Source organism: Sturnira hondurensis, unplaced genomic scaffold (assembly GCF_014824575.4).
Source record: "Sturnira hondurensis isolate 20B ecotype Veracruz unplaced genomic scaffold, ASM1482457v3 Scaffold0014384, whole genome shotgun sequence".
In the NCBI taxonomy this organism is placed as follows: Eukaryota; Metazoa; Chordata; class Mammalia; order Chiroptera; family Phyllostomidae; genus Sturnira; species Sturnira hondurensis.
Window position 1 is genome coordinate 39,346,970 of NW_028087015.1, and position 10,796 is coordinate 39,357,765.

A 10,796-nucleotide genomic window follows, 5' to 3' on the forward strand; every position below is an offset into this window, starting at 1 on the left:
TGGGGCCATTGCCCAGTATGGGCTGCAGCTGGGCAGGTGCCCCCCTGGGGGTTGGGGCCCGCACTGGCCAGCGGCCTCCTGGTTCAGCTCAGGTTCTCAGTGTAGGAAACAGAGGCTGCCAGTTGTTCACACTGCCTTCCCCGATGACTTGCTTCCCTTTGGTGAACTTGCCCCAGCTTGGTTCCAAGAAAAGTGCCACTCTGCAGAGCCCAGCTGCAGGGCTGCTCCAGGGACCTGGGCGGATGGCTTCTCCAGGGCATCCCAAAACCCTGAGCCCCCTGCCCTGGGTGGGGTGGGGGGAGGCATCTTCTGGTGCCCCTGGGCCCCTGTGACCTGAGCGTTGGTGAGGAAGCTCTGCATCTTGGTGGCCTGGGATCCCCCACCTCGCCACATTCCTCACCTTCCTCACCTGGGGCGGGTGCAGTGATCCCTCTCCGGGCCTCACCTGACCTCTGTCCTGGACATGGGTGCAGATTTATGACCCCGAGCTGCTTTTTATCTCTTTGGGAAGGAAACGTTTTGGTTGGGAAGTTTTTCAATTTCCTCCTGGCCTGGACCAAACTGCTCAGGTTTCCAAGGGGCACATCCCCTCTCCTCCTGGGTCCCTGGACTCTGCAGTGTGTTGGGGCCTCACTGGCCTGCAGACAGGCCTCCACAAGGCTCAGACGGCGACCGCAGACCTGACAGCCGAAGGGGCACAGGGATGCAGAGCCCCTTCCCCACAGGCCTGCTCTTTGGGCTCTGTGCAGGATCGGTCCTCTCCAGATAAAACTCAGGGCGTAATGATGGCTTTCCCCAGTGTCCCCTGCAGGTCAGCCCACAGGTCCCGGGCATGGCCGGAAACCCTGCCTTCCCCCGGGTCCCGATACACCCACGCTGGGGAAGCTCTGCTGGGGACAGACTGGGGAAGTGACTCAGAGCCCTCCTGCCTGGAGTCCTCCATAGCTCGGTCCTGGGGGGAGGGAAGGAAAGAACCCCAGGCCCGTCTAGCTCTGCTCCCTGGGCTTCTCACCGGGAACGTGGCTCCTTCTTTTATTTTTATTTTTCAGGAAATGTGCATCCACTTCCACATCTCTTCTTGTTTCCTCTCCACGGGATCCCTTCCTTCTAACCCATACTCACCCTCCCACGTAGCTTTCCCTCTCAGCCTGTTGCCCGACACCATGTCACTTGAAAGTCAGGGAAAGCAGGAAAGCCAGGGCATCCCTTTTATACCTCCGTGAGTATCTTCCGTTTGGATGGGCCCTTTTATCCTGAAACGCTTCACCCACCCCACCTCCCGGGATAACTTCACCCACCACTGAAGTGCCGCCAGCCGGCTCGGGCGCGGAAGCGGCAGCTGTTGCTGTGTTGGGGGCAGGAAGCGAAGAAGAACATGATCTTCAGTTAAAACTGCGGGGGGAATTCAGCGAGACGGCAGGGTCTGATGCAGACTGACGGCTCGGGAGGTCAGCCGGGCCGAGTCCCGTTCCCATCTCCTGCACCAGCGGTGACCTTGGGGCTGTCATTGAAACCCTGGCCTTCGTTCCATCTGAAAACCGGGGTGATGGCGCTTGCATCCCCACCGGGATCCCTGTGAGGATTAGGGAGATTAGGGACAAGCACAGGGCTCTTTTGATCCCTTCAAGGTCAGCAGTGAAGGATGGATGGATGCAGTGAGCGGTCTTCAGCAGAGTGACACTGGCTGCCAGTTACAGGATGTGACTTGAGGTGTAACAAAAAGTCAGCCACTGCTGAGAGACCTCCCGGGTCAGCCTGCAAGCTGCTCGGAAGGGCGGGAAGAGAGCAGGTTAATATATAAACGTGAAAACTGTGACATGTGGGGGCAACGGCGCAGCTGAAGCTTCTCGTGAGTTAGGCAGAGTGGTTTGCCAGTTTCCCAGGAGAAAAAGGGCCCCAAGTGACTGAGGCCCAAGGACAGTGACAGAGAGAAGCTTAGTACCAAGGAGGGGATGATCGTGGTTAGGAACTGGAGGGGAGGGGAAGTGGAGTCCCAGGGCCTGGTGGGAAAGCACTCTAGTCGGCGTCAGGCTGTTGGCGGCAGCGAGCCAGCCGGCCCGGGCGCTGTTGTCTGGGGTCTGTCCTCTCTGGGGATGCTGCCTGCATCAGTCCGTAGCGACCCTGCTCTGCTCTACACAGGTGCGTCCCCAGCAACAAGGCAGGGTCATCCTCGAGGCCGCTCGATGGCCCTGATGACACCGGTACCCATTTGCTAGGGGTCAGGCAGCAGGCCAGGGAGATGACGGAGTCCTAGGACTTCCGTTGGAGTCTCAGCTCTGTCACTTTGCCCGGGAACCCTGAACCCTTGCGCTGCCTGAGATCCAGTTTTATTATCTGGAAAAGAAAGGTAATAGGCCTGTGTCACAGTGCTTTCCAGAGGGTCAGATGAAGAGGTGCCATAGACAGTGTCACAGCAGGGGCCGCAGGAGGGGAGCATCGTGTCAGTCAGGACAGGCCGCATCACGCTTTAGTTACACGTGAGTTATTGGTCACGACTCCAACATCGAATGACTGGAAGCAGCCAAGGCTGGTTTCCTCTTCCCGCTGCATTCCCACCGCAGGGCAGCCCCGCTCACCGTCGCCACGCAGGGACCAAGGCCCAGGGAGCAGCCACCAGGTATGGTCAGAGGAAAGAAGGACACAGTGGCGTCTACCTTGGCTCTCACAGCCTTCCACTTACATTTCATTAGCCCGAGGAAGTCACTCACCACACTGACTCTTTTTGTTCCCCTTCTTTTTCCAAGGGGAATAAAAAGAAACTAATGTGAAACACACCACCCCAGAGGGAAAGAGAGTCAACACACCATTGCTGCGTGCACAGGGCATGCACTCTTGTGCTGTGTCAGAGGGAAGCACAGCTGTGACACTTGCTGGCAGCCCTGGCGCAGGCGACTGCTACTGCACCGGCTGGGTGAGACGGGGCCCCTGCCCGCAGGGGGCTGACCCAGCACTTCTCCAGATCTACCCCCCCCAGGGGTTTCCAAAACCTCTCCCAGGGAGCACACCACTCCCCCGCAGGCCCTTCTGCTCTTGAGTCCTCTCGTAGGCCCAGGGGCGGGGTGCCCCCCAGCCCGGTCTGCCACACGAATGCCTGCGCTGAAGGTGTAAGACTACCTGAGGCCTCCCCTTCAGGGCGGGTGTCCTCCTTTCACTTGGCGCCCGGGGACCGGTGCCTCCGGATGACCTCCCCAGGCTGCGGCAGACTGCACCAGCCTGAGCGGCACTGGGAGGAGCGCCTCACTTGCTCCAGCCCTTCGTGTGCCAGTGGCATGCTGACCTTCCTGAGCCCCGGGAAGGGACAGACCAGCTTGGGCCGGCTTCGCCCCTCGTCATCCTCCGGAGCCCTCTCCAATAGCTGTAATACCTAACCCTGTGCAAGGTCTGTTCTGAGCACTCCATGAAGGTGAGCTCACTAAGTGTTCACAGCATCCTGTGAGATGGAGAGTATTAACGGCCTCATTGTAGAAACCAGGAGGAAATGAGCCCAGAGAGGGTAAGTCCATTGTCCAAGGTCACACAGTAAGTAAGTGGCTCAGTTGGGGTTTAACTCGGGCAGTCTGACACATTTTTTCCATCATGACAGTTACTTACACAGTAGTCCACAGAGGTGGTTGAAGTTACAGAATGTACTGTATAAGCCATTGGCTGCCAAATGCCCCTTTTGTGGATGGGAGAAGAGGCCGCATTCCTGGTTTATTATGAGGCCATGACTGTCCTCTGGTGGTCATTCCTCAGCATTGCCACTCAGAATGAACCGAAGAGAACCCATTGGCAAAGCGCTTTGCGGGAAAATTCAAAGGGCGAACTGAGAATAAACCTGCAGCTCACACGGAGCAATAGCATGTTGACCCCTTTTTTCTCCTGGGAGCCTGGTGTGGCGTGTTTCCCATTAGTTTCTTTTTCCCCCTGGGGAAAAACGGGGGGAATAAGAAGCAGCTCTCCACCTCTGTGAGAACACGCGGGGGAAACCACAATTAAGCAGCTGTCATTGAACAAGCCTACGCGTTTATTGTCATGGCAGTTGTGTGGACGTGACACGAGATGTCATTCCCAGCAGATGTGAGAGCACGCTTCCTGTCGTTTATAGCTAAGTTAGGGCCAAGTGCTTTCCTGAATTCACGTCGCGTGCAAAAAGACTGCTCTTTAAAACTCAGCCGTTTTGGACCGTGTGTCCCGATCCTGGAGGTCATCGAGTGGTCTGATGTGGGAAGACGAAGGCGGCAGTTTCTGGCATGGCTGTCATTGGACACCAACGCCGGAGAAATAGTTTCAGCAGCGACCACTCTCCATGGGGCAACCTGGCTTCTCAGAAAACTGCAGCCCAGAGGAAGGCTGTGCCTGGGGCCTGCCCAGATGGCCTCTGGTGGCAGGCAGTGACCTGCAGAGTCATGGCCCCTGGAGGCTGGGTTTTTAGGCTGAGAATCGCCTACATTTGCAGTTCTGAACTTGGTGTTGACAGTCTCCCCCCCAGAGAAGATGGAGCAGGTTATGTGTGTCCAGCCCTTTTGTCTTCAACAGCCAGTCCTGGGTGCATCGGAGCTCTTCCGAGTATTCGTTTGCCCCCTGGCCACACACCCACTTCTATAAACGTGGACAGTCACAAGAAAACTGCTGATCGGGAGAATCAGCGAGGAGGCCTACTTTCAGGACACACATTAGAAGGTGCATCGTGTGTGCTCAGCCCCAGCCGTCGTCATGCCTGGGCCACGGACAGGCATGTCCTGCCTTCGGGCAACCCTTTCTCATCCAAGCCCACACCCGTGCCATCGTCTTGGCCCAGGCTACTCACAAACTGCTTCCTTACTGCCATCTGCCCTGGGTCCCGCTGAACGTTCAGCTGCCCAGTGGACAGCTCCTTCCAGTAGTTTCCCCATCTGCGTGTCCGAAGCACATCCAAAGATCCTGTCTCAGGAAGCACCTCCCCTTGACTTCCTGAGCACTTTCAGTGGCTTCTCCATTGTCCCTGTGATTCCAGCTCCAACCCTCAGACTCCTCAGTGTTCTCTCGTGCTTCCATCACTCGCCGACCTCGCTGACATCTGCCTCCTTCTTGCCGCTGCCTGCACTGACTGAGTGTAGCCATCATGCAGTGGCCGAGTACGAGTCTCAGAGTCAGACTCAGATCCCAGCACTGCTGTTTACTGCATGTGGGGGTGTGGACCTTCTCTTTAACTTGTTCCAACCTCATCTGTAAAATGGTAACCAGCACTATGTCCCTCATAAGATCGACTGTGAGTTCAGTGGGGTAACTCAGGTCCAGTGCCCAGCCCAGGGCGGGGGCTTGGTCTGTGCCGTCTCCCACCTTGTTGTTCCCCACCAGGGCCCTCAGCGGCCGCCTCATCAGCCCACAGGCTCTCGGCAGGGCACTGGTGGAACGTGCTGCGCTGATGGCGGGGCGCTGGGCTCATGCCCAGGGAAGCGAGCACTCAGCCATCCCACAAGGGCCTGCCCGCGAGGAGCCAACACTCCAGCAGAGAAGGTGAACTTTTCTCTCCCTGCAGGGATGTACTTGCACCCTTCGGCCCAGGGAGTCTTGCCTAAGCACAGATGACATCATGTCCTCTCCCTACTCAGGACTGTCCATGGCCCCCTGTTTCCCAGCTCATGAGGTATGTGTTCCCTGCCCTTGTATTCAAGCCCTCCTTAGTGAATATGGTCCTTGCCTCCTTTGGGGGCCTCGTTTCCTTCTCTCCCTCCACACACCCGACCTTCCATCCACGTAGAACTTCCTACCAACTCCATAGTCTAATAACCCTTCTTTTTTAAAGTTACTGATCATTGTCGCGCCCTCCCTGCCTTGGTGAGAGGCGGAAACCCTTTCGCACGTCCGTGAGAGCACACTCCTCCGATCTGTGGATGTGGGGACACGGTGGATGACCCAGGCGAGGGCAGTCTGAGTGGGCAAATGGCCCTCCTCGGGGTTCTGAGTTCTAAGGCAGTGACATGGTACCAGATGAAACACTCAGAGTGCATAACGGAAGAGATCCGGGCAAAGAGACCATTGGCAGAGGGGCGGGCAGGGTTGAGGCGGTTAACCAGGCTGACCAGAAATGGTGTTCAAAACCCGCGCCCAGCGAGGCGTGGTGCTGATCTCCCCGGCGTGCCTAGAGAACCGAGGGGCAGGGGAGAATTTTGCTTCTCCCCTCCACTGCTCTGGCTGCTGCTCCTGTGGGGGTTTCGGGAAAAGGAGCTCTTCCCCTGGGGAGCCAGCAATGGCCCCGTGGGCTGGAAGTGGAGTGTGCCTCCGGGGCGTTCTTGCTTCCATGCCCGCCAGAGGAGCAGGCGCAAGGGAAGTGTGACCCACTGGGGCTGTTGACCCGGCCACCAGGAAAAGCAAGTTTGCTGCGAAAGCAGACAGACTTGGGGATGCCCTTCCTGGCTTCTCCCCTTCCGAGATCCGGTCCGTCCCTCGGCTTGTGTTTTCCCAGCTCCAGCTTTCTGGCTCCCCAGTCTGGCAGCTCTGGAGTGTCCCCACTGCGTATCATGGTCACCGGGACACCTGGACACCCAGCCCCTGGCTGAGAGACACAGACAGCCCCCACCCACACCCCCAGACTGCACTCCCCACGAGAGTTTGTCTGCTTCTGTTCACCACCCAGTGCCTCCAGGGAGCTGGTTTCCCTCGCAGGTACAGATTTGTTCATCATTTTCCATGGCGTGGTCATCCTGTAGGGTCTTACTCTGTTGTCCTGGAACTAAGGTGGACTTTGGCAGAACTGGGTAGACCAAGTAGAAGTGGGTGTTACTCAGTCAGAGAGGGGGGTGTGGACCTGGGTGTAGCAACTGCTAAAACCATTGTCCTTTTGGTGGGGGTGTTTTTATTTTAATGTTTCATAGGAGAATTGGGAGGCAAGGAGAGGGACGGAAGTATGCGCATTTCGGGCAGTCCAAGGGAAGGACTATGTGTTTGTCTTGTTGAGTTGTTCAGCGAAGGGAAGAAGCCAACGCCATCTGACCTGGGAGGGCTCTCCACTGCGTCCCAGCAGAGGCGGGACTTGGCCCGCGTCCCACTGCAGAAGCCACAGTGGTTGTAGAGGCGTCTGCCCCAGCACCTGCCCCAGGATGGCGGGTCCACTCCTCCGCCCCGGACTCCCAGTCCTTTGTTCGCAGCGAGGAGACCAGCTGGCTCATCAGATAAGATGGCACCCTCCTGCCTCTGTGTGTCTTTGCTGCATTCCTTACTTGTCCTGGAAAGTTCTCCTCCCTCCCTGCTTCTCGACATCATCCCCCACGCGTGGCAGCTGTCTGCTGGCTCTCAGCCCCCACGCCCCTCGGCCAAGGGGCCAGGGGAGTCAAGGCTCCCAAGTCCCCATGCTCATTGTCCTCGCGTGGCTTCCACCAGCAGGAGAGCTCCCGGGACACGGGAACGAGGTGGGCGGAGGACTCGCTTGGGCTCTCTCTCAATGCGGAGGTCCCCTTCTGGCCCTGGGCTCCAGGGTCCCGAGGCAGGTGCACAGCGCACCGTGGCTTTTGCCTGGCCCCCAGTGCCCTCCCAAGGGCCCCAGCAAGGGAGGCGTGGCCCTGTGGTGCTTCCCGTCTGGGGTGGGGCCTCAGGCTCCGGGACGATAGCGGCTCTGCAGTCCCCGGTGGCAGAGTGGGGGATAGGCTTCCCACTGGGGGCAGCACCACCCCACCCCTGTCATTTTTGCAGCCAAAGGGGTCAAAATGTCATCCTCCTGCTACCAACCCCCAGCATTCATGGGTTTGCTTTCTTGGCCCATTCCCTGTTTTTGTAACTAATCCCCTGAATTAAATTCTCTGTGTTATTAACAGGCAGCTTGGTATATTTCTCCCAGACTCTGAAGGATCCACAGCCCAGACTTTGAAGCGCATCCCCAATGCCCTCTCCTCCCTGAACTTTCTCTGACCTCCCCTCCGGAGGTCATCCGTTAACGGTCTGCAATTATTTAACACTCTTTGAACATCTGTGAGCATTTGTAATTTTTCATCTTGTATCAAATGTGCTTACTCTATCCTATCCATTTTCCATCCGATCACTGTCTCACTTCTTACAGCAGCCAGCCCAGCCCCACACACTCAGCCAGTGTCCTGAGCGGCCGCCAGCTGGCTTGGACTGATGTTCCAAGTGGCAACACCGAGAGCCCCCCCCCCCACCCCCACCACCCGATAGNTGTCATCCTCCTGCTACCAACCCCCAGCATTCATGGGTTTGCTTTCTTGGCCCATTCCCTGTTTTTGTAACTAATCCCCTGAATTAAATTCTCTGTGTTATTAACAGGCAGCTTGGTATATTTCTCCCAGACTCTGAAGGATCCACAGCCCAGACTTTGAAGCGCATCCCCAATGCCCTCTCCTCCCTGAACTTTCTCTGACCTCCCCTCCGGAGGTCATCCGTTAACGGTCTGCAATTATTTAACACTCTTTGAACATCTGTGAGCATTTGTAATTTTTCATCTTGTATCAAATGTGCTTACTCTATCCTATCCATTTTCCATCTGATCACTGTCTCACTTCTTACAGCAGCCAGCCCGGCCCCACACACTCAGCCAGTGTCCTGAGTGGCCGCCAGCTGGCTTGGACTGATGTTCCAAGTGGCAACACCGAGACCCGCCCCCCCTACCCGATAGTCACCAGTTCCATCGCCTTCCTTGAGCTAAAATAGCCGTACTTATAGTAGTGATTAAATTTTGGGTTATTATAAAAAATAACTGGTTAAATTGCTGAAAAATTCTGTGCTGTAATTCCCCAAACTAAAATGGACCCCCTAATTCCTGCCTTGTGCTTGCTCATTCCTATGCTTTAAACAGCGCTTTCCACAAACACGATCCCACTGAAGGCTCGCATGGATGGTGTGAACTGGGAACGAATACTCCTGCTTCACACAGGACGAAACGCCAGGGCTTGGGCTCCTTGCCAGGCTTTCCCATGCAAAGGCCAGCCCTCTTCCGTGCCTTTTGTTTGAAGTTGGGGGTCTGGCAAGCCCAGGACCCTAAATCTCCAAGTCCTTTCTCCCTGCCGATAAGTGCATTAGACACGCAGACTTTTGTGTTTTAGGCAAAGGTACAAAGTCACAGACTATTTGTGATTCCGCTGTCATTTGGAATAAAGGGAAAATGACTGTTTCATTCTTTTGGCCGAGGGGTTGTGGACCATCATGTTCTCAATTTCACAGCTCATCGCGTGTGCGTTTATTAGATTAGTGCTGGTTTAGAAACGCCTCCTGGTGACTTGGCGGTCACTTTTTGATTGCTTTTCAGAATTGTCCTGCCTTGTTCTCCCCAGACTCCAGCCAAAGTTCAGCCAGTTAAAACTGCAATGCTGCAGGCAGACATTGAACGCAGTCCAGCTGCGGCTCAAGTTATCACTCTCCTCCACCTTGTTTACTCTTTGGTTTTTCACTGTTGCCGGTTCTTGTCTCGGGGGCTGGTGTGACCTGGGCAGGTCTCCCTTCTGGGCCAGTAGACCAAGAGCAGCAGATGTGCCCCTGGCAGAGAGCGGAGGTTCATCCATCCCTGTCCTTGGATTGGCCCCCAAATCCCTGAAAGGACAGCCCCAGTCAGCCCACCTGTGACTGGCTGAACAAGAGCTGTTTCGGGGCAGCTTGGCGCGGCGTGATTGGAGGGGTCCCGGAAATGTCCTGGCAGGAATGTCGTTCTCTCCACCACCCACCTTGTCTCCGGTTATGGTTGATGCCCAAAGTCCGCAAACCAGACGGCATCTTTCCCTTCGCATTGGCGTTTGAATCCTGAGAAACTCGGCACATTGATTCTGGGTGTCTGATCTTCTCCAGTCTCCTTATCTGATCAGACAGTTTGGGCTCCAGAACCTTAACTACCCCTAAAACGCCAACCTAATGTGGGCGAAGCACTCAGAATACTGCCCGATGCAGAAGTCCTTAAACAGTGGTGCTGGTAGTAATAACAGTAACTCTTGCTATTGTTGTTACTATTGTTGGGTTTTCTTTGCTGGCCAAGGCCGCTAGTACTGCTGGCTAATTTTTCCTGAACGCATACTATTCTCAGTATGGGTCTGGCGCCTGCTTTGCTGTTTCGTCACTGTAACCACCCTATGAAATAGGTACTATTGTTTGATTCATTTTAAGGATGAGGAAATGGAGGCAGAGCCATAAAGCACCTTTGCCAGAGTTCTAGATTAGAGAGGGGAAAAACCCCGGCCCAGCTGCTGGCAGCGCCCCCAAGTGGCGGTGGTGAAGCTGGGCCTCCGGGTGTTCTGACAGCAGAGCCCACTGCTCCAGGAGGCGGGGAGGCACAGTCAGCCCGCAGGACCTCTAAGGAGATTTGTCTAGACCAAAAAAAAAAACCACCAAAAATCAAAGGCTTGTGTCATTGAGGAACAATCTGAACCTGTTTCTCCCGCAAACTTTCATACGGGGACACACCGCATCTGGAAGAGCCTGGGTGTAGTATTCTGTATTCCGTAAGGCAGAAGTTGCGTTAGAACGTGGTCCTCGACCTTGCTGTGCACACCTCGGGCTCCTGTGGCAGGTGACTCCCCAGGGACGTGCTGGGCGCACAGCGAACTCCCCGCCTTGGCTGTGTGTCGCCTTCACTCCTGGGCTCTGCGCCTGGGTTGGAACTATCTACCAGGCTGGGTGGGTTCTAGATTTTTTTAAAAGTTTTCTTGCTTTGACCACGAGATGGCGCCCAAGGCCGACAAGTGCCGAGTCACATTCCGGCACAGCTTTGCCGAGTTTGCTGGCACGTTCACCGCGGGCCTCAGCTCAACCCATCAGCGCCCACTTGGCGTCCAGGCGTCTGGACACCTAGGCCAACACCCGACTCCCTTTGGAATCCCGCCCCCCACAGGCTTATTCAC